Consider the following 20,589-nt stretch of genomic DNA (forward strand, 5'->3'; position numbering starts at 1 on the left):
GGCGGAATTTCCTTCTTGTTTTGTCGTAGAGGAAATTGAAGCTGCACCACTCTTGAAGTTCCGAAAGGAACGAAAATTAGTCTGTTTGGTCCTTAATTTGCTGGACCTATCCTGGGGAAGGGCGTGGCCCTTCCCTCCAGTAATATCAGAAATGATCTCCTTCAGTTCAGGCCCAAATAGGGTCTGCCCCTTGAAGGGAATGTTGAGAAGCTTAGACTTTGAAGTAACGTCAGCTGACCAGGATTTAAGCCATAGCGCCCTACGCGCCTGAATGGCAAAACCTGAATTCTTAGCCGTTAGCTTAGTTAAATGAAAAACGGTGTCAGAAATAAATTAATTGGCTAACTTAAGAGCTTTAAGCCTGTCAAGGATATCATCCAAAGAGGTCTCTACCTGAAGAGCCTCTTCAAGAGACTCGAACCAGAAAGCCGCTGCAGCAGTGACTGGGGCAATGCATGCAAGAGGCTGGAGAATAAAACCTTGTTGTATAAATATTTTCTTAAGGAAACCCTCTAATTTTTTATCCATTGGATCTAGGAAAGCACAACTGTCCTCGACGGGGATAGTTGTACGCTTAGCTAGGGTAGATACTGCTCCCTCCACCTTAGGGACCATCTGCCACGAGTCCCGTGTAGCGGCATCTATGGGAAACATCCTTTTAAACGCAGGAGGGGGAGAGAACGGTACACCTAGTCTATCCCATTCCTTCGTAATAATTTCTGAAAACCTCTTAGGGATTGGAAAAACATCAGTGTAAACAGTCAGTGTAAACAGGCACTGCAAAGTATTTGTCAATTTTACACAATTTCTCTGGGACTACAATGGTGTCACAGTCGTCCAGAGTTGCTAAAACCTCCTTGAGCAACAAGCGGAGGTGTTCAAGCTTAAATTTAAATGCTGTCATTTCAGAGTCAGACTGGAGTAACGCCTTTCCTGAATCAGAAATGTCACCCACAGATAGAAGCTCTCCTGCTTCGGCTTCTGTACATTGTGAGGGTATATCAGACATAGCTACTAAAGCGTCAGAAAGCTCTGTATTTGTTCTAGCCCCAGAGCTGTCTCGCTTTCCTTGTAACCCTGGCAGATTGGACAATACCTCTGTGAGGGTATGATTCATAACTGCCGCCATGTCTTGTAAGGTAAACGCATTGGACGCGCCAGATGTACTTGGCGTCACTTGCGCGGGAGATATAGGTTCTGACACATTGGGAGAGCTAGGTGGTTTAACCTCCCTTTTGTCAGTCTGAGAAACCTCTGGTGATAAATCCTTAAAACCCATAATATGGTCTTTATAACTTATAGAAAGGTCAGTGCATTTGGCACACATTCTAAGAGGGGGTTCCACAATGGCTTCTAAACATAATGAACAAGGAGTCTCCTCTATGTCAGACATGTTTAACAGACTAGTAATGAGACCAGCAAGCTTGGAAAACACTTTAATAAATGTGAAAAAGCAATTAAATAAAAACGGTACTGTGCCTTTAAGAGAAAAAAACTACCTCATAAAATGCAAAACAGTGATAAAAAGTAGTAAACTCTACGAAATTTTTACAGTGTGTATAAGAGACTAAAGCAGCATTGCACCCACTTGCAAATGGATGATTAACCCCTTAGGCCCCAAAATGGATTAGAAAAACGGAAAAACAGCTCTGCTGTGGCCCTACCTGCCCTTAAACACGATTTTTTGCAGGAAAAACACCCTCTATAGTGATCCTAGATGCCAGAGGACTCCTTTAGGGAAGCTGTATGTCTCAGTAAGAAGATTAACTGCGCATATAGTGCGCGAAAATAGGCCCCTCCCACCATGCACTGAAAGTCAGGGGGCCTTTTTTTAGGAGTAATCTAATAAGCCATGTGGAAAACTAGGCCCCAAAATAAAGATTTATCACCCTCAGATAAAAAACGTTTTTACTCTAAAACATGCAAACGTTTTTACACAAAGTAATACGAGTATTAACATGAATATTACCCTTTTTTGCAAGCATGATCCCAGTTGCTGTTAAATCACTGTATCAGGCTTACCTCAAATACACCAGGCACTGTCAGCATTTTCTAGACCTTATCATCTCTCTAGAAAAAAATATACTGAACATACCTCAAAGCAGGCAATCTGCAGACCGTCCCCCCAACTGAAGTTTTCTTTCCATACTCTTCAGTTATGTGTGAGAACAGCAATGGACCTTAGTTACAAACCGCTAAGATCATAAAACCTCCAGGCAGAATTCTTCTTCCAATTTCTGCCTGAGAGTACAAACAGTACAACACCGGTACCGTTTAAAAATAACAAACTTTTGATTGAAGGTAAAAAACTACACTAATTCACCACATCTCTCTTGATACTTCCTTTCTTGTCGAGAGCTGCAAGAGAATGACTGGGGGTGGCAGTTAGGGGAGGAGTTATATAGACAGCTCTGCTGTGGGTGTCCTCTTGCAGCTTCCTGTTGGGAAGGAGAATATCCCACAAGTAATGGATGAACCCGTGGACTGGATACACCTTTACAAGAGAAAAAGAAACAACAAATTCCTGATTAAGATTTCAATCTAAAACCATATTAGTACGAATAACCGCCTTATCAGCATGAAAAATAAGGTAAGGTGAATCACACTGCAAGGCCGAGAACTTCGAATCTCTCCTAGCAGAAGAGAAAGCAAAAAGATTAAACATCTGGCACATCTGCCAAACGTTTAAGTACCAAAATAGATAATGCAGAAATCTGACCCACCAGGGTGATGACTGACAAACGACAAACCCTTCTCCAGACCTTCCTGGAGAAAGACAAAAACCTAGGAATCCTGACCCTACTCCAAGAGTAGTCCTTGGATTCACACCAATAAAGGTATTCACGCCATACCTTATGGTAAATCTTTCTAGTAACAGGCTTGCGAGCCTGAATCATGGTCTCAATGAACGACTCAGAAAAACCATGCTTAGACAGAACTGAGTGGTCAATCTCCAAACAGTCAACTTCAGAGAAACGAGATTTGGATGAAGGAAAGGACCGTGAGTTATAAGATCCTTCCTCAGAGGAAACCTCCAAGGTTAAAGAGATGACATCTTTTCTAGGTTTGCAGGAGCTATTAAAATTACCAATGCTCTCTCCTGTTTGATATGATCAATGACTTGTGGAAGGAGAGCAAATGGAGGAAACGGGTATGCTAGACTGAAATCCCAAGGAACTTCCAGAGCATCTATCAGGGCTTCCTGCGGATCTCTTGACCTTGAACCGTACCTTGGAAGCTTGGCGTTCTGCCGAGACGCCATCAGATCCTACTCCGGCATTCCCCATTTGAGAGTTAACCGGGAAAACACCTCTGGATGGAGAGCCTACTCCCCAGGATGAAATGTCTGTCTGCTCAGGAAGTCCGCTTCCCAGTTGTCCACTCCTGGAATGTGGATGGCAGATAGACAGCAACTGTGAGCTTCTGCCCACTGAACAACTCAAGCCACCTCCTTCATGGCTAATGAACTCTGAGTTCCTCCCTGGTGGTTGATGTAAGCAACTGAGGTGATATTGTCTGACTGGAACCTGATAAACCGGGCTAAGGACAACTGAGATCAAGCCATCAGAGCACTGTAAATCGCTCTCAACTCCAAGATGTTTATGGGGAGAGCAGACTCCTCTTGAGTCCAAAGTCCAAGCTCCTTAACGAGTCCCAGACTGCTCCCCAGATCAGCAGGCTGGTGTCCGTGGTCAAAATCTCCCAGGAATGTCTCCGGAAGCATACGCCCTGGGACAGAAACTTCTGAGAAAATTACCACAAGAGATAGAGCACCTGGTATTCCAAGGCGGTCTCCCATCCAAGTACTAACCAGGCCCGACCCTGCTTAGCTTCCGAGATCAGACGAGATTGGGCGCATTCAGAGTGGTGTGGCCATAGGCTTTCTTAATGCTGAACTAGATCTATCATCAGAGAGATCCGAATGGTCATAAAATTGACTGAGCATGCAAAACTGCAGAGCTCTCAAATGGACTCGAGCAAAGGGAATGTTGTCCATGAAGTCATTAGACCAATTACCTACATACATTGAGCCACTGAAAAGTGAAGGAAAATCAGTTGCAGCTGGATTTAAACTCCCAACCCTCTGGTTGTATGATGGCTAAACTATCTAGCGGACCACTAGAACTTGCTGTTGGCCGAACAATAGACAGCAGAGAGAGGTATGAGGAAGAAATCTTTGATTTTCTGACCTCCATTAGAAATATTCTCATAGATCTATTAAGGTCCATAAGAAAATCACCCTTGTAGTTGGAACAAGGGAACTATTGAAACGTAGAAAAGACAAGATCTCTCGAAAGAGAGTTTGCTCGAAAGGAGAATGGCACCTGAACCATATATTGTCCAGGAAGGGCATCCCTGTAACTCCTCAAGACCTGAAAGTCTTTCTAGGATGGCTAATCTCAGGAACTAGAGAAGATCCCATAGAATGGGAACAAGAAGATACACATCCTTCAGGTCTATGTTCGTCATGAACAGACCCTCTTGAATCAAAGGAGAAAGGAATGTTATCTTGAAGGACGGTACTCTAAGAAACTTGGGAATGAATACCTAGACCCCTTTCCCTTGCCGAACAGGAAACTATCACTCCCAGGGAGGGAGATCCTGAACCCAGTTCAAGAATGCCTCCTGTCATACCTGTACTGCAGATACTCCAGAAAGGAGAAATCAGTCTCAGGGAAGAAAGCTTAGACTGCCCCCTGGTCCCTGCAGAAAGAGGAAAAGTAAGACTTTCCTTTCGTCTATTCCTCTTGACGTGTGGTAGAAAAAAAACCTTTTCCACCCTTAAGTCAGAAGTTAATTCTGCCAGACCAGACCCAAACAAGGTCTCACCCTTGTAAAGAAACGCCAGAAGCTTAGACTTGGAGGTAACATTAAATATATTCCACATATGGCCGCGGTTGACACAAGACTAGGTCAATTGGATATTGAACCTGCATCTGCAGCGTTGAAAAAAAGCCTGGACTGTACCACTAAGCCACAGGTAGGCTTCTCAGCTGACCAAGACGTCAGCCACAATGCCCTGTGGGCTAGTACAGCAAGTCTAATAGACAAGGCATCGCACCAACAAGATGTCATACTTGAAACAGTGGTAACACAAACTGTAGGTTTTCATGAAAACCTAGGTGATCAAACAAACCTCCAGCAATGTCTACATAAGGCATCGTGCATTTATTGCGACAGGAAAAATCCTTTAAAGGATGGGAGACAGGGAGAAAAGTATCCCTAGCTTCTCCTCCTGTAAAAAATTGCCATAGCATGTCTAGAACACTTCCACATAGGAACCAACATCATAGAAATTATGAAGTTTACTAAACTTTTAAAGGTTGACAACGACAGTGGAATCGGTGTCTTCCAAGTAGCCGAAACCTTCTTTAACAATACACAGTGTTCAAGCATACATCTGAAGGGTACCACTTCAGTATCAGATGAAGGAATTATACTGTCCGAATCTGAGATTTCACCCTCAGAAGCTACCGGTGAATCCTCCTTATCAGACCTATGAGAGAGCAACCAGTGGAGCAGAATGTGGAGCAGAGACCTTACTATCTGAATCTTTAAATGCCCTCTTGCATTTTTCCTGTAGCAAAGGAAAAGCAGATAAAGCTGCATATACCACAGAGGATACCTGAGCTGCAAAATCTGCAGGCAAATACACTCCTCCAGGAGATTGAAAGGAACCGCAGGGCACTGCATGTGACGCCACAGAGGCTTGGGACGTTTAAAGGGATATGAAACCCAACATTTTTATTTCAGGATTCAGATAGAGCAAGGAATTTTTCTCCGTTCTATTGGTATGTTTTGTTGAATGAGCAGCAATGCACTTCTGGTTGCTGACTGAACACATGTGTGAGCCAATGAAAATCGGTATATATATGCATCCACCAATCAGCAACTAGAACCTAGGTTCTTTGCTGCTCCTGATCTTTCATAGATAAACCTTTCAGCAAAGGATAACAAGAGAAAAAAGCAAATTAAATAATAGAAGTAAATTGGAAAGTTGTTTAAAATTGTATTCTCTATCAGAATCATGAAAGAAAAATTTTGGGTTTCATGTCCTTTTAAGGAGAAAGCTGTGGCATTGCCTGAACAGCATCACCCTGGGAGACATGGGGCTCAGACCTATCTGTACATTCAATAGCTCTTGCTAAACATGCAGCACATAATCGCATAGACAAATTAACCAGTTAAAATTGTCCTTATAGACGAGAGGCTCAAACAAGTATAGCTTATATTTTTTAAAAGATATATTCTAAATATGAGGGACAGAAATGCTTAGTAAAACAATTTGGTCATCAAGAGCCAACAACCATCTGGTCCTAGGGACATACTTAGTTCCAGAACCCTGAAATATGTCCTAAATCACTTAATTAAAAAATGACTTTACACATCCTAGCCTGGAATTACTCCTGGATAATTACCACAGCACAAAAATGGAGAATAACTTTATTTAATAAACTCTTAACTTAAGGATTTAAATATGTAATACACCTTGAGCTGGTAAAATAAATGTTTCTGCTCAATAAAATGTTACTAATATGTACCATACTGCAAGGAAAATTCTCTAATTAAAGGAAACATAGCTGCTAATCTTAATTTTCAAAGACATGCAGAACAAAAACGCCGCTCAGTTCCCAGCCAGAGAACAAATCGGGTTCACATATCCATACGCAACAAAGCTAAAAATGGTGCCGCTCCGATTCTATAAAAAAGAAGAATGCCATGAATCGGCAAGGAAATGAAGCGCTTCATTCTGCAGAGTAAATTTAGCAAGATGTCCAGTGTCAAGCTCTGCTAAATAAACAAAATAATCTGTCTATCCTAAGGAGTTCTTGCAAGGCTGCCAAAAAACAATGGCACCGCTCTGCTTCATTTTAAAAGCGGAAAACCTGACTAGCCCCATAGTAATGGCGCCACTCTCCGAGCAGTCCCCGCCATTGTACACAAAAACGTAGAAAAAGCACAAAGGCACAAATACTGAATTAGGGAAGGATGAACCCCTAATGAGCATCAGAACTCCAAATAAACAGAAAATACAATACTAAAATTCTCTAGATACGAATCCCTATCTCCTGAGAATGAATGAATTAGGGTAGGAAAAAAAAAACTCTAAATTTGTCTAGAAAACTTTAAGGTTAGACAAATTAAAAATTAGATCTGAGCCACCAATAGAGGGTTAACCCCTTCCTTGTCGTGAAAGAGGTTAACCCCTAAGTCTCCATAGCAACATACAATAATAGTGCCTGCTCACTGCCATTAAACATCCTCAATTAAGGATTTTTTTGTCCCATCTTAAGTGCAGAGAGTCCTTAACCCCTTCAGTGCCAGCCTCCGAGCCCCAGAAGACAAAAAGGCACTTACCTACACATCTAGCTGTCCGGCAGGAGGACAGCTTACATGGTGTGAGAGGAGAATACACCTCACAGAGACCTGTAGAAAGAGAAAGAACAGAGTAAACCTACTCTGGCTTTCTATTCAAGGGCAGCAAAATGTTAGGAAAACGCAGCAAGGCCCACCTCACAAGTTCCTAAATGCTTTGAAGCCACCACTATCCTACTGAAGAGATTAACGTGGACTACGGCTAGACCCAAAATCTTGCTTAAAGCGAAGGAAATTCAATTTTCTTTAGACACCAAAAGTTCACCTCCTCTATGCACCAAGGCAAAGAGAATGACTGGGGTTTGTGGGAAGGGAAGTGATACTTAACAGCTTTGCTGTGGTGCTCTTTGCCTCCTCCTGCTGGCCAGGAGAGATATTTTCAACAGTAATTGAGGACGTTGTGGACTCACCATATCTTAGGAAAGAAAAATAAATAACCATCACCAACAAAGACCATAGGGTGGAGTCTTGTGGACTCTTACCACCATGAAATACATTTATTTATCAAACAAGCGTAAATTATGCTTTTCTTTAATGCAGATAATGAGAGTATAAAACATATATTAAACCATATATTTTAACTTTTTTTTTTTTTTTTTTTTACCATGTACATAAAATATCCTATAGGCAAAAAGATTAAGCTGATACCACTGCCTGAAGGACTTTCCTACCAAAGGCTGCCTGAGAAGAAGCAAAAACATAAAAACAGTAGAATTTTGTAAAAATGTGCAAAGACCAAGTAGCTGCTTTGTAAATATGATCAACAGTAGCCTCATTCTTGAAAGTCCAGGAAGTAGCAACAGACCTAGTAGAATGGCAGTACTACAAGCAAGCTTTATGAATCAAAAGCTTCAACCAGGAAGTTGTTGAAAATCTGTAGAGCTACCCTGTATGGAACAAACAGAAGAAACAATAATACCCATATAAGCAGCATTAGGATAGTCTGAATGCATTAACATTTTTAATCGTGAACCACATAAATAAGCTGGAGGCGATACCTCAGCCTTTTTACAATAAACACACTTAACATTGGTAGGAAAGTATTTAAAGGACCCAGCTTCTAAGGTAGATTTAGGGACAGAATCAGAAGGCTCCGTCATAGAATTAAACTACAATAGCATAAACAATTATATCCCCATAAAGAAAGCTCTTGAGGAATGGAAAACTTACTCCCTCTTAAAGAAGCTAATTTAAACTTACAAGTTCAAGGTGTGCTAAGCTGAAACAAAAATAAAGCAGGAGACAAGTAGAGTCCACACTCAAAGCCTGGATTAGTGCTCAGTTGAATAGGAGGGCGTACGTGAAAACTAAGTTGTTAAAAGGGAGATTAGCACGCCAAAACCTCATGTGCGTGTACTAGAGGGTATAAGTGTACTAACCCGATGCATGCTGACCCAAAAGCTGAAGCGCGAGAAGAAACATAAGGCCATTGAGCATGCAAAAAACATAATGTGCGCAATCCCGAGGGCTCACGTGCACAGACATAAAGGCTGAGTCGAGGTTAAGAAAATACAAACTAAACTCTGCATACCAAAAATATGACGTGTGCAATAATTTAAAGGGGAATAATAATAATAATAACATAATTTATATCTCACCTGATAAATTAATTTCTATCATGGTGGCGAGAGTCCACGACCTGTTACGTGTAGGAATGTATATCCCATACGTAACAGGGCGTGGGCTCTCGCCACCTATATGAAAGAAATAAAAGATTCTGTCCCAAGGCTATATATTAATATATAATTATAATTGTCCAGACAAGGCTACAGTGTCTCATATAAATAAAAATATGATACTTCCCAACAGATACTTATCTACTAGGAAACAAGTAGAAATCCAAAACAGTACTGAAACATATCAGCAGAGGTTATGAATAGGAGTATATTGTAGATCCATAGGAGGAAGCTAAAGTCAAAATCTCCCATGAGGTGAAAGAGAGAGCCACTAACCATACCCCATTTACAACCCTTTGACAAACAATTTACTCGGAGGGGAAAACAGGCCTCAACACAGACTGAATGTCCCTCTCACTGAAGAATCATATGCACATCTTCATTCTTCACCTTCCTCAAGCGGAGGCAAATACAAGACTGTTAGGATTTTGGAATCTTTAATTTCTCTTAGTGGTTAGGAAAGGTAATTCCCAGGAGTAATGGATCATGGACTCTCACCATCTGTATGAAAGAAAGCTAGATTTAAACATGGCAGCACCCATGACTAGAGGAGGCAGTAGAAAAAAATAGAGTAGAAAAACTCCAACAGGGATCTAACGGTTGATCCCAATCTATTGTTGGATCATTTTCGGATGCCTACATTCTGAGTTTGAGCCATTCCATCTGTTTTCCTTTTTTTTTTTGTACCTAAATGCGCTTTAATCAGCTTGCCAAAAACAACTCTTTTATAACATAGGACAGTCCTATTCAGGATGATCACAATACATTTCTCAATAGTATACTTCTAAACATATTTTGGCACCATTTTTCAATTATTGAATACTACAGCTAAAATGCAAAACTGGCCTTTTCAACATATTTCCAAGTATACAAAGACAATTTGAAATGAAACACTTATTTTGCACATGGGCAATACACCCTTACAATGGGCTGTCCATAAATTGATATATGTATATATAGCCATATATGTGATTTGTTGTACAGTAAACGAGATCTGCAGGAAATACTAGAAAACAGATATCCTGACTGCAACATCTAGGAAAAGCCATTTAGCAATTGTGTTCTTAAAATGTTTGTTTTCATTTCATACTTGCATTTGATTGATATCAGGTTACAGTACGTTCAGGTTTGTAATCTCTCTGCAATCACGTTATCATGAACAAGTTATTACTGTTTGGCATCCATCTGTTTAAAAATAGTGCTTTTAATAAAGCTATTTTCACATCAAGAACCTCATGTCCCAATCTAAATAAATACTGTAACATAAATAAAACAGAGGCTGGTAAAAAAAAAAACTTTTTTGGAAGATTTAAGTTTTCTGGTCGGCATCTTTTGTTGAACAAGCAGCAATGCTTTATTAGGAGCTAGCTGAACACATTGGGTGAGCCAATGACAAGAGGTATTTATCTGCAGCCACCAAGCAACAGCTAGCTCCCAGTAGTGCATTGCTGCTCCTGAGCCTACCTAGATATGCTTTTAAAAAAAAAAAGGATACCAAGAGAACAAAACAAATTTGATAAAAGAAGTATATTGGAAAATTGTTTTTAAATTGCCTGCCCTATCTGAATCATGGAAGTTGAATTACGTTTTTGTCCCATTAATTCCTGTTTTTCACATTATATAGTGTCTTAACATTTTGTGTTATCAATAGATTATAATATAATATATAAGTTTTCTTTCCCATTTATTCTTTACTTGTACAATGCTCATTAAAGGGACAGTTTACTCAAAAAAATGATCCTTTTTAAATTGTTCCCAATGATCCACTTTACATGCTGGAGTGTATTAAATTGTTTACAAGTATTTCCATTACCCTTATATTGGCATTTGAAATCGTTTATTTAGCCTTTGGTATCCCCACCCATACTGAAAGTTTTTGGCCTAGAGTTTTTGGCCCAGTAGAAGAAATTACTCTCCCAGTGGGTTATAGAAGAAATAAGGTAATAAAATGTTAATTTTCCATTGTTCTCTCCAAGTATTGGTGATTGGTTTGTGGACAGATATAAGATAAAGAAGCAGGTATATGTACACAATGTGATAAAGTAATGAGATCTGATTATACCTTCAAGCTCAACCCATTTTATTAGATTGTGGCTTCAAAACACAAAATCAGCTAATTCATATACACAAATAAGCCTTAAAAAAGCAAATATCATACATGTTATACTCTGCAGCTGTAAAAAAAAGGAATTGGAAACACATTAAGGGAAAAACAATTTTACAGTGTACTGTCCCTTTAAGCACAATTAGAAAGTACCTATCAGTCTATGTAGCAAATGCACAACTGTTACTGGTATATCAGTTTAAAGGGACATTAAACTGCTTTGCACAGCAACAAAAGAATAGTAACTGATCCCTATGTCATTGAATTTCATCTTGTTCCTGCAGCTCTTTACAAATTAGTTCTCCTGTTTTAAAAGCTTAACGGTGCCAGATCCTGAAGCTTTGCCTCTTTGTACTGGGGGCTGCCATCTTGGAGTTCAGGTATTCTCACAGACAGAAGCTGTGCACACTCACTGATCAGTAATATTGTCTACTTTTTTACAGCTGTATAATGTGCTTTAGGTTAATGTGCATGATACATCATGTGAGCTTTACATTTTTGCATTATTTAAACTGTTTTACTTTACACAAAATATAACGTATTATCCCGAGTATAGGCAGCACTTCTTTCCCCTAATGCAAGTCTTTAAACTAGGGGTGCGGCCTATGCTCGGGATAGAATACAATATAAAAATACAATATAAAAATGCCAGCATACTGTAAGTACCATAGCTTGAACAGGGTGAGGTTAGGCGGAAGCACAGTGTTTGTTGCAGGGAGGGTTTCCTGGAGACTCCGCCGGCCGCCACCGACATCCTAAGCCACCGCAGGGATGATCATAATTCCGCACTTAAAGCTGCACTCAGGAGCAGCGAGTTTAACATGGAGAGCGCAGCCGGACAGGAGAGACACCGAGCCATCACACCACTGCTGCCCAGGATGGAAGGCGCACAGGATGGGAGTAGGAGGGGTTTAAGATTGCAGGTTATCATCTGTGACACAGCGTCAGAGAAAACAGATGCCGCCTTATGTGTGTGTGCTGAGGGTGAGAAGGTATGTGGTGAGGAGGGAGTTATGATTGATGAAGGTTGCTAAGAGGCTGTGGATGGCTAAGGGGAGGTACTGGTAGTTACGGTAATAGAGTAGTAGGCACTGTGTGAGGGAAGGAGGCTGAGTGGGTTAAGAGGAGGCAGCGTGAGGGGATGTGTGGGTGTGTGTTTGTGTGTGGGGGGGGGTAAGGGGACTTACCTTATCTGTCATGGAGGGAGGGGGGTCTGTGTGTAAGGGATATAGGGGGCTGAGAGGGTGAGGAGGGCTGAGGGGAGGTAGTTACCTGTAATAGGGTGAGTTGTGGGCACTGTGTGAGGGAAGGAGGCTGAGTGGGTTAAGAGGAGGCAGCCTGTGAGGGTTATGAAGGGACTGTGTGTGTGAGGGGGTAGGGTAAGGAGACTTATCTGTTAGGGAGAGAGGCTAAGGGTTAAAAATGTAATTTCTTTAAAATGGCACAAAACTTTAAGGGTGCGGCTTATAATCAGGAGCGGTCTATACTCGGAACAATACGGGTATTTAAAAAAACACTCCACAATAATATAGAGCAATGCAGCCACAGCAAAAATGTACAACTCCTTCTTTGTGTCATGCACCCTAATCTAATGCAGATTTTACTGATTTGTGAGTGTGCACAGCTTATGTCACCAGCTGTGAGAACAACTGAGCTCCAATATGGAGCAGCCCCCAGTACAAAGAGGCGGAGCTTCAGTATCTGGCACCTTTAAGCTATTAAAACAGGGGAACAGATTTGAAAAGAGCGGCAGGAACAGGATGAAATGAAATAACATAGTAGTAACTACTATCGAGTAGTTGTGCACAACTGTTTAATGTCCCTTAAAATTTAATCAGCTTTTACTTAATATTTTTCAGGCGAAAAAAATATGTTTGTTTAAAAGATGCCATTTCAAAATGACGACATAAAATGTTTTGTTTGAGTACAGTCTTCCTTTAAGACCTAAGCAATTCTTGCCCTCTTTAAAAAAAAAAAAAAGAAGCCACATAAATAATATTTTCAAGCCAATTAGACTCTATGATGAGTATTTATTCCAAGTGAAGAGCCACAATTATTTCCAAGGTAAATTACCGCCTTTAAAAAAAATGTAGGTTATTTAAGGACATCATAATGTGATTATGTTGGAAAATGTCCAATGTATACCTCATACCTTAAAGAAAGAACACACTGTACTTTCACCAGTAATAGAGAAATCTTCTGTAAGGTAACAACATATATTTAACATTGTGAAGATATAATCAATATGAAAAGAAAAAAGAGAAAGAATATATAAGCTAACGATAGCAAAATGTACGTGTTTTATAAATATTTCAGTCTATAGTTTTGGTTTTGTACCAAAAAATGATTTTATGGTAGCAAATGCTGCCAAATGTGATCTTAGGGATAACAATTGGAGTTTTAATACTGTAATAAAAAGAGGGGGAAAAAACAAAAAACTTTTCAAGTACAGCTTATAATTCACTATGAAGTTTTCCAAAACCGTTGTTTATTTTAGATGTGCATTCGGCATTCATTTGTCCAAATATGGCTGCTGGTCGCGGCAATCTCGCCGGATATATTTGTTTAAAGTGCAATAGACAAAGAACTGTGCAAATTCAGATCTTTGTGTGTTGCGCTACTACACAAATATATCCGGCTCAGAAGAGCTGATTACCGCACCCCACGGGCATATTCGCCATTTCTTTGTATAAACAAATGCTGAATGCACATGACTATTTTTATATTCATTTAATCGGAGGGCCAGTGAATGAGTATTACCACAATGAATTAAAGGGACACTCAGGTTAAATTAAATTTTCATGATTCAGATACAGCATGTAATTTTAAACAACTTTCCAATTAACTTCCATTAAAAAAAATGTGCACAGTCTTTTATATTTACAATTTTTGAGTCACCAGATCCTACTGAGCATGTGCAAGAATTCACAGACTATACGTATATGCATTTGTGATTGGCTGATTGCTATCACATGGTACAAGGGGAGTGGAAATATACATAACTTTGAAATTTGTTATAAAAAAATCTACTACTCATTTGAAGTTCAGACTAAGTGCTATTGCATTGTCTTGTTATCTTGCTTTTGTTGATTATGCAAATCTAATGTGTTGACTGGTCCTATAAGTATTGCAGAATTGTATAAATATGAAACTGTAGATGACCAAACCTTTACCTAAATACCATTTATTTGCCTTGAACAAGAGCAAATATCTGCCTACAATGTTATGAATTAATGTGCCAGTGTTATTACTACCTATTATGCATTACTTATAGGGAAAAGGAGTTAAAAATAAACTTTAAATGATTCAGATAGAACAACTTTTATTATCAAATTTACCTTTTTGACTTGGTATACTTTGTTCAAAATGTGCTCCACTCCATGAGAGCGTACCTGGGAATTTCCATGAGCATTTACATGCATTGAGCACTATATGACAGCAGTGTTTGCAAAAATGTTCAGAACAATTTTATAAACAGTGATAAAAACAAGTGCACGCTCTTGAGCATACCTTAGTATAACAAGAGAAGGAAGTAACTTGTCTCTTATTCATGAAAGAAATGCACATAGATGAATCACAACTTTGAATAGAAACATATTTGCAATATACAGGTATTGGCAAAAATGCTTCTAGTAAACGTTATCACTGTTTTAGTGAACATCAGTCATTAGCATTTTTTATACAGCAGCTGCTCAGAGCACCAGTGGGGCTTGTATGATGTCAGCAAATAAACTGTGTCATTACCAAATGGTACAAGCACCTTAGGCTCTCTGAGCAAGTGCTGTGTTTAACATGCTGGTGCATGGTGCATACTTAAATACACAATTCAAACAGTTATAGCTTTTATTGGAAGCATTTTTGCTAATACATGAACTGTATATTACACAAATGCTTCTATTTCACACTGAAATGCATCCATGTGGATTCCGATTTTGGCTGGAATGATCCTTTAATATGTTTCAAATTACTTATTATAGTAGCTGCAAAATATAAAATGTATGGGAATATGTTCCTTTGGTTTATTTTGTATATGAAATAGCTTATATTTGCTGACTGAAGCCTTAACTATTATTCTTAAGAAATAGCAGACCGCCTAATCTTATTTATCGCTCTATACATAACGGGGACATGAAACACAATTTTTTTTCATTTACGAGTAGGTAATTTTAAACGACTTTCCAATTTACTTCTATTATCTAATTTGCTTTGTTTTCTTGGTATCATTTGTTAAAAAGGATACCTTGGTAGGCTCAGGAGCTGCTGATTAGTGGCTGTAAATATATGCTGCATCATGTTATTGGCTCAACCAGTACATTCAGCTAGCTCCCAGTAGTGCATTGCTGCTCCTTTAATAAAGGATGCAAACAGAATGAAGCAAATTAGATAATAGAAGTACATTGGAAATTGTATGGTCTAACTGAATCATGAAAGAAAAAAACATAAATTATGCTTACCTGATAATTTAATTTTCATTGTGTGGAGGTGAGTCCATGGCTTCATTCATTACTTATGGGAATTAAAAACCTGGCCACCAGGAGGAGGCAAAGACACCCCAGCCAAAGGCTTAAATACTCCTCCCACTCCCCTCATCCACCAGTCATTCTGCTGAGGGAACAAGGAACAGTAGGAGAAATATCAGGGTATAAATGGTGCCAGAAGAAAATATTAAATTTGGGCCGCTCACCGGAGATACGGGCGGGAACCGTGGACTCTCCTCCCCATGATGGAAATGAAATTATCAGGTAAGCATAATTTATGTTTTCCATCTAAAGGGGAGGAGAGTCCACAGCTTCATTCATTACTTATGGGAAACATATACCCAAGCTCTAAAGGACACTGAATGAAACCGGCAGGGTAAAGGCGGACCCTTAAACTGAGGGCACCACAGCCTGTAGAACCTTTCTCCCAAAAACAGATTCCGCAGAAGCAAAGACAAATTTGTAAAACTGTGATAGTATGCAAGGAGAACCAGGAAGCTGCCTTACAAATCTGCTCCATAGAAGCCTTGAGTTTTGAAGGCCCAAGATGAAGCCACTGCTTTAGTGGAATGAGCAGTAATCCTCTGAGGGGGCTTGTGTCCCACCGTCTCATAGGCGAGGCATATCAAGCTCCTCAGCCAAAAGGACAAAGAAGTAGCAGAGGCCCGCTGACCCCTGCGCTTCCATGAAAAGACTACAAAAAGAGAGTTAGATTGTCTGAAATCCTTAGTCACCTGAAGATAGAACTTCAAGGCACGAACCACATCCAGATTATAAAGTAGCCTCTCCTTAGAAGAAGAGGGGCTAGGACACAGAGAAGTAACAACTATTTCCTGATTGATGTTATGGTCAGACACCACCTTGGGAAGAAATGCCAAGCCAGTGCGAAGAACAGCCTTATTCACGTGAAACACCAGATAAGGGGGCTCATGTTGCAAGGCCGCCAGTTCGGAAACTCTGCGGTCCGATGCAATGGCTAACAGGAACAGAACCGTCGAAGACAGGATCTTTATGTCAAGAGAATGCATAGGTTCAAACAAAGCCCTCTGTAAAACTTTAAGAACCAAATTCAAGCTCCACAGGGGAAACAGACTGCCTAAACACAGGCCTAATTCTAGACAGGGCCCGAACAAAGGATTGAATGTCAGGGACTCGGCAAGCTTCCTATGAAACAACACTGATAGAGCCGAGATCTGTCCCTTCAAGGAACTAGCGGCAAGACCCTTCTCCAAATCCTCTTGGAGAAAGGACAAAATCCTGGATACCTTCACCTTGTGCCAAGGATATCCATGTCTCTCACACCAGGACAAGTAAACTCTCCACACCTTATGGTACATGCGTCGAGTGACTGGCTTCCTCGCCTGAACTAGAGTATCAATCACAGTTTCAGAAAAACCTCTCTTGGCTAGGACTAAGCGTTCAATCCCCACGTAGTCATCCTCACAGAATCTAGATTCTGATGTTGAAAAGGACCCTGTTCCAGCAGGTCCCCTCCATGGCGGAGAGGATGACATCTCCAACAGATCCGCAAACCATGTCCTCCACGGCCATGAAGGAGCAATCAGAATGGACAACGCTCTCTTCTGTTTTATGCGTGCCACTATACAAGGTAGAAGTGGTAACGGAGGAAAAATGTACACAAGACGCCATCTAACGCATCAGCTCTGCTTGGGGGTCCCTCGACCTCGATCTGTATCAGGAAAGTTTGCAATTCAATCGGGACACCATAAGATCGATCTTTGGCGTCCCCCATCTGAGACAAATCTCCACAAACACCTCAGGGTGAAGAGACCATTCTCCCAGATGAAATGTTTGCCTGCTGAGAAAGTCCGCATATCAGTTGTCCACTCCAGGGATGTGGATCGCTGAGAGCAAAAAGCCGTGGGTCTCCGCCCACTCCAGAATCCAAGACACCTCCCTCATTGCAAGGGAGCTCCTTGTACTCCCCTGGTGATTGATGTATTCCACCAAGGTAATGTTGTCCGTCTGGAACCTGATGAAGTTGCATTCCTCAAGACAGGACCACGCCTTCAGAGCGTTGTAGATCGCTCGCAGTTCCAGGATATTTAATCGGAAGAAGAGACTCCAGCCAACACCATTTTCCCTGTGCACCCCAAACAGCTCCCCATCCCGTCAGACTTGCATCCGTGGTCACAATTTCCCAGGACGGACTCAAGAACGATGTCCCCATGGACAACTGGACCGGACGGATCCACCAAGGGAGGGAAAACCGGTTCCGTGCATCCATGGATATCAGCTGTGACAGATCGGAATGATCGCCGTTCCACTGCCTCAACATGCACAGTTGAAGAGGTCTGAGATGAAATCTTGCAAATGGAATGCCGTCTATGCTGGAGCCCATGAGCCCAATCACCTCCATACATTGAGCTACTGAGGGATTTCTTATGGACTGAAGGGCAAGACAGGCGGACGCAATCTTCCTGTGTCGCTGATCTCTGAGGAATATCTTCATGGACACGGAGTCTAGTATAGTGCCCAGAAACTCCACCCTGGTGCTGGGAACCAGGGAGCTCTTTCCGGAGTTGATCTTCCAACCGTGAGATTGAAGTAACAGAAGCAGAGCCCTTGAGTTGACTTCTGAGTTGACGGCGCCTGAACCAGAATGTCATCCAGGTAGGGCGTCACCGCAATACCCCTGGATATGGCCACTGCAAGCAGTGTCCCCAGAACCTTCATAAAGACTCTCGGAGCCGTCGCCAGACCGAAGGGAAGGGCCACAATTTGAAAATGTTGGTGCTGAAACGCAAATCTGAGAAACTTGAAGTGGTCCCTGTGAAATGGAACATGCAGGTAGGCATCCTTCAAGTCTATTGTGGTCATGAACTAGAGGCAAAATGGACCTGATTGTTTCCATTTTGAACGATGGAACGGACAGGAACTTGTTTAAACACTTTAAATCCAGAATCAGGCGGAACGTGCCCTCCTTCTCTGGAGCCACAAACAGATTTGAATAGTACCCTAGACCCCTTTCTGCATGGGGTACTGGTACAATAACGCCTAGAGATGATAGATCCCTCACACACTTTAGGAAGGCCTCTCTCTTTTCCGGCCTTCAAGACAGGTTTGAAACAAGGAATCTGCCCCTGGGCGGAAGGGACCTTAACCCTATCCTGTAACCCTGGGCGACAACCTCCAGAACCCAAGGGTCCTGAACATCCTGCAACCAGGTGTCAGAGAAAAGAGACAATCTGCCCCCTACTCGGTCCGCAAACCTGTTGGGGGCCGCCCCTTCATGCCGATTTTGTTTCGGCTGGCTTCTTGTTCTGTTTAGACTTGTTCCAAGCTTCCAGGCTTCCTTAGGTGGGTCCGCCTTCATGGCGGGCTGCTGGCATTGGGCCTTGTCCGAGCGAAAGAGGCGAAAATTAGAACCCTTAGGCTTTCCCTTCTTATCCCGGGGCAGGAAGGCACCCTTGCCTCCCATAACCGTGGATATAATCAAGTCCAGGCCTGGAGCGAACCAAATCTTACCTTGAAAAGATTTTAGTTACAGCGTCCTGCTTGCTAAAAAGGAAAAACGTGACACCTTAGCGTTCAGGAGAATAATCTGCATATAGGCGTCGCAAATGAAAGAATTGGCAACCTACAGCGCCTTAATCCTTTCCTGAACCTCTTCAAAAGAGGGCTCGCCCTCAATCATCTCGCACAGAGAAACATACCAATATGACGGCCGCTACCGGTTGAAAAACAAACCGTGTGTTTAAACATTTTCCTTAACATGTTTTCAAACTTTTTATCCATGGGCTCCTTGAACGACGAGCTATCCTCTAGAGGAATAGTCGTACGCTTAGCAAGAGTGGAGATAGCCTCATCCACCTTGGGAATGGTTCCCCACAGCTCAAGCTGGGCGTCCGGAACGGGGAAAAGCTTTTTAAAATTAGAATGACGGCCGCTACCGGTTGAAAAACAAACCGTGTGTTTAAACATTTTCCTTAACATGTTTTCAAACTTTTTATCCATGGGCTCCTTTAACGACGAGCTATCCTCTAGAGGAATAGTCTACACTTAGCAAGAGTGGAGATAGCCTCATCCACCTTGGGAATGGTTCCCCACAGCTCAAGCTGGGCGTCCGGAACGGGAAAAACAGAATTTATGTTTACCTGATAAATTACTTTCTCCAACGGTGTGTCCGGTCCACGGCGTCATCCTTACTTGTGGGATATTCTCTTCCCCAACAGGAAATGGCAAAGAGCCCAGCAAAGCTGGTCACATGATCCCTCCTAGGCTCCGCCTTCCCCAGTCATTCGACCGACGTAAAGGAGGAATATTTGCATAGGAGAAACCATATGATACCGTGGTGACTGTAGTTAAAGAAAATAAATTATCAGACCTGATTAAAAAACCAGGGCGGGCCGTGGACCGGACACACCGTTGGAGAAAGTAATTTATCAGGTAAACATAAATTCTGTTTTCTCCAACATAGGTGTGTCCGGTCCACGGCGTCATCCTTACTTGTGGGAACCAATACCAAAGCTTTAGGACACGGATGAAGGGAGGGAGCAAATCAGGTCACCTAAATGGAAGGCACCACGGCTTGCAAAACCTTTCTCCCAAAAATAGCCTCAGAAGAAGCAAAAGTATCAAACTTGTAAAATTTGGTAAAAGTGTGCAGTGAAGACCAAGTCGCTGCCTTACATATCTGATCAACAGAAGCCTCGTTCTTGAAGGCCCATGTGGAAGCCACAGCCCTAGTGGAATGAGCTGTGATTCTTTCAGGAGGCTGCCGTCCGGCAGTCTCATAAGCCAATCTGATGATGCTTTTAATCCAAAAAGAGAGAGAGGTAGAAGTTGCTTTTTGACCTCTCCTTTTACCAGAATAAACAACAAACAAGGAAGATGTTTGTCTAAAATCCTTTGTAGCATCTAAATAGAATTTTAGAGCACGAACAACATCCAAATTGTGCAACAAACGTTCCTTCTTTGAAACTGGATTCGG

The 20,589-nt window shown here is 41.5% G+C and overlaps 1 protein-coding gene and 1 pseudogene across 7 annotated transcripts in view; both read right to left on the reverse strand.

Moving 5' to 3' along the window:
* MAP3K4 (mitogen-activated protein kinase kinase kinase 4) overlaps positions 1–20,589 on the reverse strand; it is a 481,171-nt gene that overhangs the window by 197,504 nt on the left and 263,078 nt on the right. The gene's annotated exons all lie outside the window — the stretch shown is intronic.
* On the reverse strand, positions 3,763–3,881 carry LOC128658362 (uncharacterized; annotated as a pseudogene).

The sequence above is a fragment of the Bombina bombina genome, chromosome 4 (assembly GCF_027579735.1).
Source record: "Bombina bombina isolate aBomBom1 chromosome 4, aBomBom1.pri, whole genome shotgun sequence".
NCBI classification, from domain to species: Eukaryota; Metazoa; Chordata; class Amphibia; order Anura; family Bombinatoridae; genus Bombina; species Bombina bombina.